This window comes from Barbus barbus (assembly GCF_936440315.1).
Source record: "Barbus barbus genome assembly, chromosome: 32".
In the NCBI taxonomy this organism is placed as follows: Eukaryota; Metazoa; Chordata; class Actinopteri; order Cypriniformes; family Cyprinidae; genus Barbus; species Barbus barbus.
This window is the reverse complement of record NC_136760.1, coordinates 4,255,923-4,271,577: the sequence shown is the minus strand read 5'-3', so window position 1 is coordinate 4,271,577 and position 15,655 is coordinate 4,255,923. Positions and strand designations below refer to the sequence as shown.

The 15,655-nt window shown below is 39.1% G+C and overlaps 1 protein-coding gene across 1 annotated transcript in view; it reads left to right on the top strand.

The window, feature by feature from the left end:
* The first annotated feature begins 821 nt into the window (after positions 1-821).
* LOC306852633 (phosphatidylcholine:ceramide cholinephosphotransferase 1-like) overlaps positions 822-15,655 on the top strand; it is a 34,151-nt gene continuing 19,317 nt past the window's right edge. The window contains exon 1 of the mRNA XM_079389627.1: positions 822-1,113. The gene's annotated coding sequence lies outside the window, so the exon portion shown is untranslated. The remainder of the gene's footprint in view (positions 1,114-15,655) is intronic.

The window sequence follows — 15,655 nt, the reverse complement described above, 5'->3', positions numbered from 1 at the left end:
GCAAATGTAAAGCACAACCGAAAGTTAATACACGGCCGCTGTTTTCAAAATAAAAGTCTCAAAACGGTTTCTTTTGTAATTATTTGTGGAATTTACTAGCAATTACTGAGTGAAGATCGTTTCCTTGCTTTTTTCCCAAGCAAATTCTACTTCAGAATTTTGTTTATTCGTTTTTGTGATCAGTTTTGTTGTTATTTCCGTGTAGTTTATTTGTGTCTGAGTACATAAATGTATGTAACGTAATGTTTTATCAATGTTAGAATTTTTACCATACTTAAGTACTTTTCTTGTGATGTTAATTTAAATGTATAATTAATTAATTTACAGAACAATGTTTTTTCCAATGAGAAATCGTCCCTCAACTCAATTCCAAAGGCCCCTTAATTATTTTTCTCCTGATCAGTATGCTCAGCCTTCTCATAATTATCATCTTGCACTTAATTCGACAGATGGCAAGAAACTTGTATGCACAGTGTAGAAAATTGCCTTTTTTTTCTAGGAGCCACTTGACCAGAAGGTGGCGCAATTGACTACAAATGACATTTAGCCTAATAACGCATCTCATGGAAATAAGTATAAGTGTTTTAGATGCGGCGTACTGACGTCAAATTACTCAGCACTAATAAAGCGTTAATATGGGTGTTGCATATGCATGCTACGTGTATTTATTTGATACATTTATGTTATTATAATATGTTTAATAGAATATTAATGTATATGCAGTAAGAATAACGCAGTAAGTCACGGCCTATGGCAGTCAGTTATTTTCTCAACAATCAACAAAACAATCAATAACTGCTTTCAACTGCAGACAACAGCTCATTAACTGTGAAATGATATGCAACGAGTTTCCTTTTTGCCCCCTACACCCACCTAAAACCTGAGGTTTCGCCCCGCCTTCAGAGTAGTCACTAACAAACCCCAGAAACCTCCTTTGGTGACCTACTACGTGCTTCTGCTGCCAATAATCCATCAACTTCACCCGCTGAACACATGCGTGCTGAGCTGCCTAGAGACCCTTCAAGACGTCTGCAGGCTCTTTCAGAGCGAGTTTCTCCGAGATGAAGCTCAAGGCGCATGCATCCTGTGGGTTTGTGAAGACGAGCGCTCGTGGTAAGGTTTTTGACTGCACTGTTTTCGTCGCGCGCATTTCAGTGCAACAGCCTAAATTCGAACATTCGAATGTCGTCGCGATTACAGCGGATGCAATGGTTCATCTGTTGATCATCGCAACTTTCTGATGATCAGAATGCGTACAGTTGCTCTAATGCATACATGCATGCATGCTCGTGTATTGTTGTTGTCCCATCTGTTGCGATTCATCATCACGGTGTATGCATAAACGTGGAAATTTTTTATTTATGTTTTGTTATCGAGTGGTGGCTGGATGGTATTTAGAATTTAAATGTTGGAATGTTTCTTTAGATGCCAATGTTAGCCTACTAGCATCATCAGGGTACGACTTCTTTTATGTACTTAGGTGCAGAAGACTACATAGACGTTGATTCTCCCTTTATTTTAAACAAATTAGTTTGAAATCTCAGAAAAGGCCTGGCTATATGTTACTGTGTCATTGAAAAACCTGGAAATATCAGGGATTAGTCATTTTCCTGGATTGGAAAAGTCATCATCTTGGAGGAACCCTGTAATAATTGATATTTGTAATGTAAATGTAACTGTGTTTGCATTGGTTTCATTTGTTTTTGTACTTTAATAATATATATATTTTTTTAAATCATCCAAAAATATGATGTAATGACTATACTATTTTGTCCGAAAAAAAGGTCAAATCAAATGTTACAAGCAAGTTAATCTATGCTATTTTGTCTAATACAACAGGTTATTTAATTATTAGTGTTATAAAAAAATGAGTTTTAAGTAAGTGCAAAATTACAGCAAAAATAACTGGAAAGATATGGCATTTTAAGTTGTGTTAATGTATTATGAATAAACATGAATTACCTGAACAATAGTATATTCATAAAATAACATTAACCTAGATTAATACATTCTTTAAAAATGGTTAATTTATAAAATCATTTAGTTAAAAACATTAAAGTTAAACCTTATTGTAGTGTTCTAATGATGAAAATGTAAAAATCGAAGTGTACAATGAAATTAAATTGGCCGAAAAATAAAAGAAAGGTTTGTATTCAGTGCCATTTAATTGTGCCTTCTTTATTGAGGTTTACACTTAATTGCTTGGTGTTTTCTCAGAAATGTCCGTAAAATAAATGGATAGTTACCATTACATTTTCTGTTATTTATTTCTTTATTTACAGTGTAATTCTGGACTGAGCGTCATGTTATTTTCCTCTTGTAGCTTACATAATGTTGTGTTTTTAGCTGCACAGCTGGAATAGAAGCCGTAAGGGTGTTTCTGGTTTTGTAGGCTGAAATAATGCTGCATTTGTCTTGATGGTTTCAGTGCAGGCGTTGTCAGATGACTAATGACTAAATGTAATTAGGATTAAGCAGGAGACATTTATTAGCTGTTGGGAAGACTGGAGCCATGTGGTGATCTCTGGGTAATTGTGTGTGTGCGTGTGTGTGTGTGCGCGTGCGTGTGCGTGCACTCTGGAACTCACTGGAAACACAAGGCCAGCAGCTGGGCTCCAGTCCCAGGGGGCTCAACTAGAGGCTTACAGAAATGTGAAAATCTGCTATTTGCATGTCAAATGTCTTCTCTGTAGAAAGTTATTAAACTGCATAAAGCTGTTTCCTGTTGTATACAAAGTCAGTTCATGTAAAGAGTACAGAGTGGCATTCAAGACAAAATGATCTCAAGTTTACACTAAGTCTAAATGGTTACTACTAATCATCCTTATCAAAAATGGATCAGCAGTATTGATGAAGATGCACTTTGTGGCTCCTGACCTAGGCTCACATGCTTGTTTTTTTTTCTTGTGTGGTCTCTGTCTGTGGTTGTTGACACTCATATAACCAAGAGCTCCAGGCTGTTTATGGAAAATATGAGACATGCGCACTGTGTGGAGACACATGCTCCTAATATAGACTTTTACTGGGGAAAGTATAGTGCTGTTGAACGGCTGTGGATGGTTTGCCGCTGACACACTCAAGTTAAATCATGAGATGTATGTGTGGTGCGAAATCCCACTTATGCATAGTAAAAAATGATTTTTTCACAGTAAATGAAATGGATTATTGGAGTGCGTTTTACAAGAGAATTATTTTTTCAGTCATTCTACTTAAAAATGTCATGAATTCAGTGCTTCATTGTAATTGTTTGGGAAATTTACTAGCAATTTCTGAGTGAAATTTGTCTTTTAGCTTTTTTCAAGTAAATCCTACTTTGTGTGTGTGTATTATTGTTGTGATTTTGTAATAGTTTTTTAGTTTTTTTTTTCAATTTGCTACACTATCGTGTCAATATTTTTAATGTTGGCTATTGTGGTAATTATTATTTTTCACGATTAAAGTCCAAATTTATTCTCTTATTTTCTAGATTTTCTCCAAAAAGTATAATAGTGGCTTAACCAATGGTGTTGTGTAGCGGATATCCTTTTGACTGACCAATAGCAGACTGGATAAAAACCAAATTTACAATATATTTACAATATATGAAGAGTTCAGATGCAAAAGCCTCTAAGTGCCACCTGAAATGTTCTTCTAAAATGAGCATTTTTAATCACTCTCCTATATTTATGTTCAGTTATTTCACTTTAATTGCATAGAAAATGACCTATGCATTGCCATTAGAGTGAAATTACTGATCCTAAACATAGGAGCCTGATAAAAATGCTCATTTTAGATGAAAATTTCAAGGCTTTTGCATCTGAATTTCATTATTATTATTATATTCTAATTTGTTTGGCTTCCTATAAACACCAGTGTGACGTAACTGATGTTCAAGCACAAGAAGATGAGGAAAGAAGATATTAGGCTTGCGCGCTGCCTTAGGCAAGTCTCTGTACGTGGCCTGAATTAGTTGGTATTCGTGTCTTCACTTGAATGTTCAAGGTGCATTTGTCCATTAAAGCGCAGGAAGTCACCAAAGAGAATTGTGTTATTTTGCATGTCTTGCACTTGAATGCTTTAAAATTGAGTGAATGTTTAAATTTGAAAGGCATAAAAACGCATACAAATGATAAACGTTCGAGAGGACGCAACAGTGCCCGAACGGGCCAGTGACAAATCCATCAACTGTCCTGAGCATCTTTCATGCTGTCTCCAGGCCATCAGGCAGTCAGTATTTTCGAGCCCTGAATGCTATAATATTTACAACACCAAACACTCGACACGAAGAACAAAAGTATGCATCACAATCTATGAAATATTCAAACCACGGTCATGACTAATACCAAGTAGCGAAAAGCATCTCTCCCTCCCTCCAAAAACAGGTTTGGGTTTATGATTTCAGAACTGCCTGGTCAGGATTTGCCCTATTCAAATCATTTGGGACAGAATTTCTGTAGTTTTGAGTGTAATTGTGTTTTTGACACCATCGGAAGCTGCTGATAAACTTATAGACTCCAACCTCGCTGCCACAAATGGATGAGGTGGTAGCTGTGTCCTGATGGGCTAAAGTGTTTTATTTATTTTTTTATCCTTCCGGAAACAAGAAACCTGTACATATTTTGTGTATAAAAATCAGTAATAAAATTCACTTATAGTGGCCCTGGCCCCCCATGGATTCGGGCCTGGTTGTTTAATTATTGTGTGAAAGTGTTGTCTGTTGTGAAATGATTCCATCTTCCATGACGCTGTAGATTCAGTAGCAAAGTGGTACAGAAACAATATTGACAAAATGAAATGGAAACGCCATGAAAAAATGTCTTCAGTGTTTTTAAGTATAGTTCACCTAAAAATTTTGTCATTAATTACTCGCTCTCATGTCTTTTCAAACCCATAAGACCTTTGTTCATCTTCAAAACACACATTTTTGTGATATTGATATTTTGATATTTTTTATATATTTTTGATGAAATCTGAGAGCTCTCTGACCCAGACAGCAAGAGTACTACCATGGTAATGGTACAGAAACGCAGTAAGGGCATTGTTAAAATAGTCCATGCGACATCAGTGGTTCAACCCTAATTTTACAAAGCTACAAGAATACTTTTTGTGCACATGGAAAACAAAAAGAACAACTTTATTCAACAATTCTTCTCCCCCGAATAACCATTTACCGGCATTATGGAGAGTATCACGATGCATGCGCAAACAAGGCACAGCGCATGCGTGTTCTACGTCAGCAGCATCACACGCATGCACCGTAATACTCTTTATTATGGCTATATCCTGTATCTTGTGGTTGTATATGAGTGTTATTCTTGAGGCAGACATGACTGTCCCCAAAGACTCCTATCCAGTGAGTGAATGTGGTCCAGTCTTGAAACCTTACACCAGCACTAAAGGACCAGACAATAGAAAATCCCTCTTGTTCACATTAAGACTGGAATAGAAAACCATTAATAGACATTGCCGTTTCCTCAGTAATTCTCTTTTAAAGTTATTCAATTGTCAGCGCATAGTAGTTGCCAGAATCAAACCAGAGTAGGAACATAATAACAAAATCCAAACATTGCGTTTGCTTTTGAAAGCGGTTGCATGTAATGACGTGTGTGTAATACTTGTTTCAAGTGCAATTCTAATTGCTCTGTTTTACATTGCAAGCATGCATCTGTACAAAGCAGTGCCTCCTACTTTGATACCTGACTTTTTGAACTGCTCAAATCGAGGCGTTTCCCAGTTTGTGCTCTTGTTTGTTAATGTGAACTCAAGACGTGCTGGTAATGCTAATTTAGTTTCAGCTTATGGAATGTGTGTGTTGAGGAGTTTCTGAGAAGACAGAGAGTAATTCAGAGACTCAATGGGTGTATTGTGGCCTCTCCTTCCCCATCAGCAGTGCTGCTGGCCGTCTTATTCTGACTTGTAGTTTTAGAGTTGAACATTTAACTAACCTTTCACATCCCAGTTTTTGGGTTGGGTGATATAACAAAACAATGCAATACAGACTTTTCATATGTGTGTGTGTATGTATATATGCATCCATATAACAATGATAATCAGCTATATTTACTTACATGCCTACATATATTCTTTGATATTTTATTAATATTTTTAAAGTTTTGGTCAGTGTTGGATATTTATTTTGCAAGCTCATTTCCTATATCATGTTCCCTCATGAACCCCACTTTGGCAAACCCTGGTTTAAAGCAAAGAAATTATTATTTGTTTATTTTCCCCGCTTAAATCATTGTAGGGAACAGGAACACATCAGCCTAAATGCACACTACACACTTTTGATAAGCCCTCTGGGGTAACTAAGTGGAAATCTGATCTACAGGAATAGGATCGTGTGGCATAACTAGTAACTCTAGCATTGGGAATGGAGGGTTTTCCTGGATTTGGTTGTTTGGCATTTTAGCAGCTGTTGCAAAGGCATGGAACACGCCTGGCCCAGGAACCTGAAGAATGTTAATGCTACAGAATGAACAATGAACATTCATAGTGCAACTGGGAAACGGCATGTTTTATATCTTAGAAAAATGTGAAATTGTCAATTATGTGATCATTATATGTTTGAACGGGCCTGGCGATGATTCCAGTGGTTTATCGGTCTGCATTCCCGTGGGATCCGTGGGAAGGTACTGATATGTGTGCAGGAAGCAGGAGAAAGTATCTAAAAAATGTTGTTACTCAAATTGATTTTATGTTTTAAGGTATCGTTATGTCCTCTGTTGTGCAAAAAAATACACAGTTTACAGGTGCAGGGTTTGATATTCTTCAATTATTTTAATTGACAATTTTCACCATAGTTTTTTTTTTCAACAACATTTTTTGTCACAAATGTAAATGAGACAATAACTAAATGAAAACTTTTGAATGACAAAAACTTTGACAAAAATCTACCGACCTTTTCATCTACAATTATGCTAAAAATGTTTGGGAAGGATGATTTTTACACACAATGTCAGCTTTGGCAAGTATTTATGTAAACTTAAGTCAGTTTTGTCTTAAGTGAATATAAACAGTTGGAAGTATATCAGATGTGTTTCTGTTTAATAGGTCCGTGTATTAGGTCTTAAAGTGACAGCAGACTAATATACCTGCTTAAGAAACAAGATGAAAATAAACATTTTATGCAAAAATGATAATTGAAACAAGTTAGGGAAGTCGTGGCCTAATGGTTAGAGAGTCGGACTCGTAATCCAAAGGTTGCGGGTTCGAGTCTCCGGCCGGCAGGAATTGTAGGTGGGGGGAGTGAATGTCCAGCGCTCCCTCAATACCACGACTGAGGTGCCCTTGAGCAAGGCACCGAACCCCCAACTGCTCCCCGGGCGCCGCAGCATAAATGGCTGCCCACTGCTCCGGGTGTGTGTTCACGGTGTGTGTGTGTGTGTGTGTGTGTGCGCGCATTTGTTCACTACTCACTGTTGTGTGTGTGCACTTGGATGGGTTAAACGCAGAGCACCAATTTCGAGTATGGGTCACCATACTTGACAATACGTCACGACTTTACTTTTTATATCAGAGAACAATTTAAAATACTGTATCAATGCATTCTATGGCACCTTTAAGTGATTTCATAGTGAAATATGTTATGGCAGTACATGGTGTCACAAAAAAGAATTATAAGAAGATTTAATAAGAAGTTAAGAATAATAAGAAGAAGATTTTGTGCTTGTGTGAGCTCAGACTGTACCCTTGGAAAGTTAAATGTTGACTTGTGGTAATTTCCAGATTAATACAATTTGTGTACAATTAATCAGAGCACTTAAAGTTGCAAATATTTAAGCAAAATGCACTTTGTTATAATGCACTTTTGTCTTCATTAAATTGAAGAAAAATGCAGAGTTCTGTTTGTTGAGTAAATGTGTTCAGCATTAACTAATTGGCTCTGGCCCATGTATTTTTATTGAATCGTATCGAATCGTGTCACATTGTATCAAATCCTATCGAGACAGCTCTGTATCGAGGTACGTATCGAATCGTGACCTGTGTATCGAGGTATGTATCGTATCGCCAGGTTCTCCAAGGTATACAGCCCTAGTCTGCGCTGTTATATACAGGGAGCATTGAAGAGCCACGGCACATACAGTAAAGCAGAAGTTAGATTTCACTGATTACATGAAGAGAGTGTGCTTTCAGTGCAAGCGCTTCAGGTGTAGAGCCTGATTTATAGGCTACTTGCTCGCGGCAAAAATGACTCGAATATTGAGGACGTGGCTGATGGAGGATTTTGTTTTCACACTAAAGTAAAATAAAAGGCCGCTTCTTAAACCAGAGAAGATGAACATGTTGGTATTCTTGTGGGGAAAAAAAACATTGCGATGGACGATGACATCGGGGGGCGGGGGTGGAGTTAGGGGGTGTGCCCGAAGCGTAAATCTGTATTCAGAACGGCAAGTAAAACAAATAACGATTGCCAACGGTTGCCTGTTACAACACACAAAATTTCACTTACCACATAAACAGACAGAGTAAGGAGAGATGACTGCCGGCTCAACATCGTGATGTCTATTTGAAAAGCATGTTCGAAAATTAGTTTGTGCAGTGTCACCACAATTTATAAATTTTAAATTTATACCAAGTCTACTTTCAATAGAAGCTTCAAGAGTTTTTATTAATTCTTTGATCTTTTCTCATTTCTCTTATTGTATTACCTCATGGTCGCAAGCAGGAAAATGTACTCTTAGACCTTTATATACTTTGTATAAATGTGCTCTAAAAGTATTCGATAAGGAACCTTGCAGGTATCATCATTGTTTGATTATTAAGTACAATTTTTTTTTCTTTTGACAATTTTATTGTGTTTTATAATTGTTTAATGTACAAAATTATTAACAATCTTGCACCTTCACCCTTGAAGGAATTGGTTTTCTCTTGTACTGAAAATATAAGACAAACTAGGGCCTCATCAAGAGGTGTTTGTGCAGTGAATTTTAGAGCTACTGATTTTGGTCGTTCAGCTTTCCCTGTAAGGGCTGTTAATAGCTAGAATAATTTACCAATTACTATAAGACAGTGTTCTACCTTAGCACAATTTAAGCTACATTTGAAATCATGGTTAAAGACGGGTCAGATGTGTGACCATTGAGTACTTCTGTATTTTGAATGAAGCTTTGGTGAGTTGTAAAATTTTTATAATTGTAGGATGATGCTTTGTAGTATTTATAGGGGCTATTTTGTAGAAATTTGTATTGTAGTTTCTATACGGGGGATTATATATTTTTTTTTATCTGTTAAGTTTTACTGTAAATGGTATTATGCTGATGTTTTTGTCACATAATTTGTTTTGTATTTTCCTGTCCAGGGACAGCAGATGAAATGTAGCTCTGTAGCTAATTCTGGGGCAGTTTCCTGTCCCTGTCAAATAATGAATTAAATAAATAAATATCTGCCATATTTACCATATTAACCCTATTTGCTTGCATTCTGTAATTTATTAGTCTGCATCTAATACAGCATCTGGTGTATGCCATTCCTCGTCTTATTCGTTTTTGTTAATACAGGGCTCTAGAGTGCGACCTAATTTCTCAATGGTGCGACTAAAAAAAATCTGAGGTCGCACCGGTGCGACCAGCAACAGACACACATTAGGCCCATATCGTGGTCTAAACCAATCAGAGACAGACAGAGAGCGGTGAGCCTAGGCCCGTCAGATAAACAGAGTGGATGTAGCCGCGGATGATGAGAGAAGATGAAAAGAACGATTGATAACTTTTTCGTTAAGAATGTTAAGTTAAGGCCTGATTAGGCTTGCTGCGATAGACGGTGTCGGCGGTGATACCGACGTTAAACCGCAACACCGGTTACGTCACTTGCCCACCGCGGCACCTTCCCTCCCTCACTGGCATTTAAAAATTTTTAATAGTAATAAAAATCTTTTAGTTCAGTTAGAGAACAGACATTACAATTAAAACTGAACGCGGCTGCTCAATGAAGCACACCTTTATCTAAGGTGATATTGAAATTTCTCATTTATTTGGTTCCACAGTATTTGCTGATTTTTATTTATTTAAACTGATATTTTCCCCATTGTTTTACATCAAGGTGTATGCAGTCTGTGCCTCCAAACGTTCTTAATCGCTAATAAACGTTATAGGTTTTATAATTATTTGTTCCTCAGTTTTTACAGATTTTCAGTTTTGTATAGGCCTAAAATGTGTAAGTTATTTGTTATTTTATATTAGGCATATAGCAGTGTGCATTTTTATTTGTTTTGTTAAAAGTTATGTTCTACGTTGTATTTTGTTGTTGCTTAAATTGAATTCAAGCAATTGATGCCAAATTGCAGCTAATTTAAAAGTAAAATGGTGCTTTTTCAAGCTATTTAAGCAAAGGAAAGTGAGGGAAAGAGCGAAAACTCAAACAAACTATAAACAAACAACTGCTTGATGCCGAATTGCCGCTACATCCTGCACCTGGCACACATTATGCTGGTCCTCCCTGTCTCAGCTGCAGTTTGAGAGAGAGGGTTCTCTGCATAGAAGAGGATCAAATCAGACACTAGAGCATCCCTTCATTCAGACACAGTAGAAGATCTGATAAGAATCAGTGTAGAGGGGCCAAGTCTGGAAGATTTTGATGCTAGAGAGAGTGTGGCCAGCTGGTTTAGCCAAGGCCAAAGATCAAGAAGGCCAAACTACAGGAGTTGGCCATCTGAGGGGCATGTGACTGCAATGGAGGATAGTCCATAAGACATTGAGCCATGAGATGTTCAGTTTGAAGCCCTTAAAACACTTAATTTAGATTTTATTTTTATTGAGATGTTTTAAGTTTCAATTTCAGCACAGTGAAGCACTTTAAGCACCAACACTTTTTCAGTAAGTTACCTTTCTTGTAGAATTCTGCTTCAAATAAAGAACTTTATGTTGACCAGATTGTTAGTTAATCATTTACAAGTCAATATTGCCTATATGAAAATTTGGATGCACCTAACTTTTGTGCTGGTGCACCTAAGAAAGAAAAGTTAGTCTAGAGCCCTGTAATAAACATTATGTAAGCTAGTTTGTCATTATAGCCAAATGTTTTATTATTGTTGCGCTTTATAATTAAGAATAGCAATGAATCCATCTTTTGTTTTAGTCTTAAAAAGTGAAAGGTGTATTGATATAAGCAAAACAGACAGTTATCTTTTCTTGTAAAACGTGACACCAAGATGGCGAAGTGAAAGAACACAAAGCTCGGCTTATAACACAGCAAAAGAGGAATTCCTGTTCACAAAATTTAAATCACCAATAATTACACAGGCCTGTTCTACCCTGATACACAGGCGTCCGTGATGCCACGCATTGGATGGAACCCGTGGTTTCATTGGTTTGACTGGTAGGCTGCCTTGTGGGGACCCAACACTTGTGATAAGTGGAAGAGGAAATTTGTTCTCTTTTTGAGTGTTTTTGAACGGGGTGCCTGGAGGCAAAAGAGAGGCTGTAATGCTTTGCTGGACTCAATGCTCTTGCAGCGAGAGCAGTCCGCCCTCTTGGGCGCAGCCCCAGCGTGGGCGTGGCCTAGACGTATGCAACTCTGAAGCTGTCAGTTAAAGTAATCACTAGTGACCGCACCCTCTTTAAATCTGCCTAAAAGGATCAGACCACTCATTAGAGGAGGGGCACTGAATATCCTTCTGTGTAAACGTATCATAAGGATCTTTGGCAGCTCAAAGGTGCTGCATGCATTCTCTCAGTACCGCTCGTAGCAGACGAGGAGAGGGGTGGGGCCGCCTTCATTGGAGGCGTAATGAGAACTGTCTGTCTTAAGTGAGTGCAACCTCAGCGTGGGCATGGCCCGAGCGGCGCACTCAACTTCAAGGTGTCAGCGATATTGTAGATCACAGGTGACAGCATTCTGCTCCGATCCACTTTGAAGGATTAAGCCATTCGACAAACAAGAGGCCTTAATCCTCAGTGTAAACACACTGGCAGATCAAGCGCTGGGCGGAGAGTGAAACACGGGGCTGTGCCTGCGTGAAAATCACTCAAGCCTGATCGCTCAGCCCCGCGAGTTGAAAGTTTCTTTCTCTGAGGTGACTGGGAGAAGAGAAACTTGAGAGCGGGGAGGCAGGGCCACCTGAGCACGACATTCTACCCTGATGCGCCTAGGCCGATTGAGCCGCTCGATGAGGAGCACTAATCCTCACGTGTTAACGCATGCTGGCAGATCAAAGCGGACATGCGGGATGTGTGCTGGTGAGAAACCCACTCAAACCTAATCGCTCAGCGTCGAGAGTTCGTCGTTACTATCTCCAAGGTGACTGGGAGAAGAGAAGCACGAGAGCGGGGGAGGCAGGGCTGCCCTCATAGAAGGGGATCTGCGAGCGAATCAGGGACAGACTCTGGCTCTCGGTGAGAGCAGCCTGTCTGTGTGAGCACAGCTTGAGCGATGCACACACAAAGCTGTCAGCGATAAGAGGTGACAGTTTTCTACTCTGATCTGTCTAAGAGCATTTAGCTGCTCAAAGTTATGAAGGGCGCTAATTCTCACTTGTAAACACACCGGCGGATCAGAGCCCTGCGGGGAGAGTGAGCACACGGGCTTAGTGCCGGCGTGGGATCACTCAAACGTGGTTGCTCAGCTCCGTGGCTCTGTTGTTTCATTCTCCTAGTTTTGCTGAGGGAGGAGAAACGGGAGAGTGGAACGTGCCTTCATTGAAGGTGTTCCTCAAGCAGTGAAGAGCGAGACTCATCTTCTCAGTGAGATCATTCCATGTCAGCGAGTGCGCAGTCTCTGTGTGGGCATTTCCCAGACAGAAGACGCGCTCACTGCCCTTCTGCATCGTGCAGGATTCCCCGCACGAGCAGTGCGACATTTGCAACAACGTCACTAGAAATTAGCTATTTTAGAACTCACCGGATAGCAGCTGGGGACAGCTAAGGTCACTGAATCAGCTTTTTTTGTCCTGCAGCGAGGCACGTCAATGGCGAGCGGCTTCTCATAGATCAGCGAAGGGATGATCGTCGTCGCTGGAGAAGAATTAATCTAAAGATCCTGTGGCGAAGCGCCCGCATATATAGCCAGATGGCCCCACCCATCCTGGCTGGCTCTGGCGGGCTTCATCGCCATAGGCTCGTGCAGCTCTGCTGATGAGCCATTGGTTGGTTTTTAATACACTGCATGAACCAATGGCCGTGCAGTAACACTGCGTGATTTAAAAAAGGCTTCAGTTCAGGAGAAAAAAAGGCTTTTTCCCATAGCGTCTATAGCAAGACGCAGTACGAGTGAAGTATCGACAGGGAACTAAAAACTTGGACAGTTATTTAATTGCTGAAATGTCATTTTTTATGTCATGTTTTGCCCTTTGTGTGGCTACAGCTGCAGTTATCATAACAATATTTGTCATTTTTATCTTTTAAACTCAGTAGGCAATTCAAAACATTTCTGACCCCATTCTTGTATAAATCTAGATAAAGCAGGTGAAAAAGCTGATACACAATACCGGTGGGAGTTAGAGGGATGCAGTTTTGTTCAGTCTCACACCTTGTTTGCTTTGCACAGGAGAAACTGTTAAGTAACTTAAAACCACCTCAGTTAACAAAGGCTGTCTGAATTCAATAGATGGGTTAATGAAATCATCTGATCTGCAAGCTTGCATTATCAGGTTCCTTTTACACGCACACATACTTTTATACTTGCAGTCTCGCACCCGGTTCTGCTCCGCAAGTCTCTCACGAGCGCATCTGGCAATATGGACAAGGCCTGACCCTCGCGCGCAACCTGTGTCCACTCGCGCTTGGCTCCGCGTTTAAAACGAATGTAAATTGTCTAACTGCTTGCCAATTTCACTTGGATGAAATTAAACATTCAGCACATTTCCCACTTGTTCTTAAAATCCCAAATATTTAAAAATGAATAAATCAGCCTGTGTAACATGTAATACTTTAATAACTGACTAAAGAAATACAGTCCTTTATTTATAAAAAATAAACTAATATTTCCTGTGAAATTCGGTAAAAGTAGCAATACCATTATAATCTTCCCTGCAGGAAAAAAAAACAACAACTCTAGAACCCCTCCCAAAACACAATAGAACATGTAGTGGACTTGTAGGGGGCAGTCGTGGCCTAATGGATAGAGAGTTGGACTTGTAACCCGAAGGTCGTGGGTTCGAGTCTCAGGTCCGGCAACCACGACTGAGGTGAGACCCTTGAGCAAGGCACCGAACCCCTCAACTGCTCCCCGGGCGCCGCATTGATGGCTGCCCGCTGCTCCAGGTGTACCTGGATGGGTTAAATGCAGGGAACGTCCCTTTCCCCCTTCGTGGCCTAATGGTTAGAGAGTCAGACTCGTAATTGAAAGGTTGCGGGTTCGAGTCCCCAACCGGCAGGGATTGTAGGTGGGGGGAGTGAATGTCCAGCGCTCTCTCCACCCTCAATACCACGACTGAGGTGCCAGGCACCGAACCCCCAATTGCTCCCCGGGCGCTGCAGCATGGCTGCCCACTGCTCACGGTGTGTGTGTGTGCATTTGTTCACTACTCACTGCTGTGTGTGTGCACTTGGATGGGTTAAACGCAGAGCACCAATTTCGAGTATGGGTCACCATACTTGACAATACGTCACGACTTTACTTACTTTACTTAAGGGTTATAATGGGAATTGTATTGGTTTTAATGTAAACTATAATGGTGTCTACTGGTATTTGATGCATTTTGTTGGTGGGATGTAATCTTGCAGATGGCAACCAATAGAACACCATTTAGTAATTCCTTTTGGAATAATGCCCAAAACAAAAAGGAATTTTGTAATGGGTTTTATGGAAAGTATAAGAATTTCTATGATGGTTTCTATTGTTTTTTTTGTTTGTTTCTTCAGCAGGGTAACGATACTCATACTGTGCTGCACATTATTGACAATATTGAGCTGAAGCTTGACTTTGCAAATTTAAAATCCCAAATCAAATCGCAATATCTGTAAAAAAAATTGCAATTTTATATTTTCCCCCAAATCGCACAGCCCTAGTTCCTTTTTACAGAAAGTTCCAGTTTGAATGTTATCTTAAAGAAAGTGTGATGTGTTTGCCATACTCAAATGAGTACTAGCATCGTTTCTACAATAAAATAAGCAGTAGTTATAGCAGCTGCTTTGCAAACACTTGGTATGAGTAAGTTCTGTTGAAACGTAACTTATTCACTGCTGCTGTTAGTGAATGTTTTTTAAGTAACCAAGCAACTGGATTACAGAGTGAAGCAACTTCCTAAACTTGTGTGTGGTCTTTTCTTCTTTAATTATCTTCATTAAATGAATACATTGGAGGGTTTACTTATAGGGAAAGCAGTCAAAAAGTGTGTGAGCTCCTTCAATACTGTTTAAAAAGCATTCCAGAATGCACCTTGGTTGAGAGAATAATGTGGTGATGTCTGGTTAAATGATTCCCAATGATTCGCATATGTCAGCATGTTTTACATGATAGTTTTGGTGACTTTACAGTTATTCTATAACTTATGAGTTAAGGTTAAATTAAACTCAACTCATGTGTAGGTCATGACCTAGATGTGTACGTCCGAACTGACTGCACTGTATTTTATGTATAATCATTTTTATTTCTAACTGTTCTAAATTCATTTTAAATCAATTTTTAAATCATTTTAGACATTTTTACATTTCTGGTTTTATTATTGTGATTATTTTTTATGATTATTTTACTTCATTTTATGTAAAGCACTTTAAATTACCATTGTGTATGAAATGTG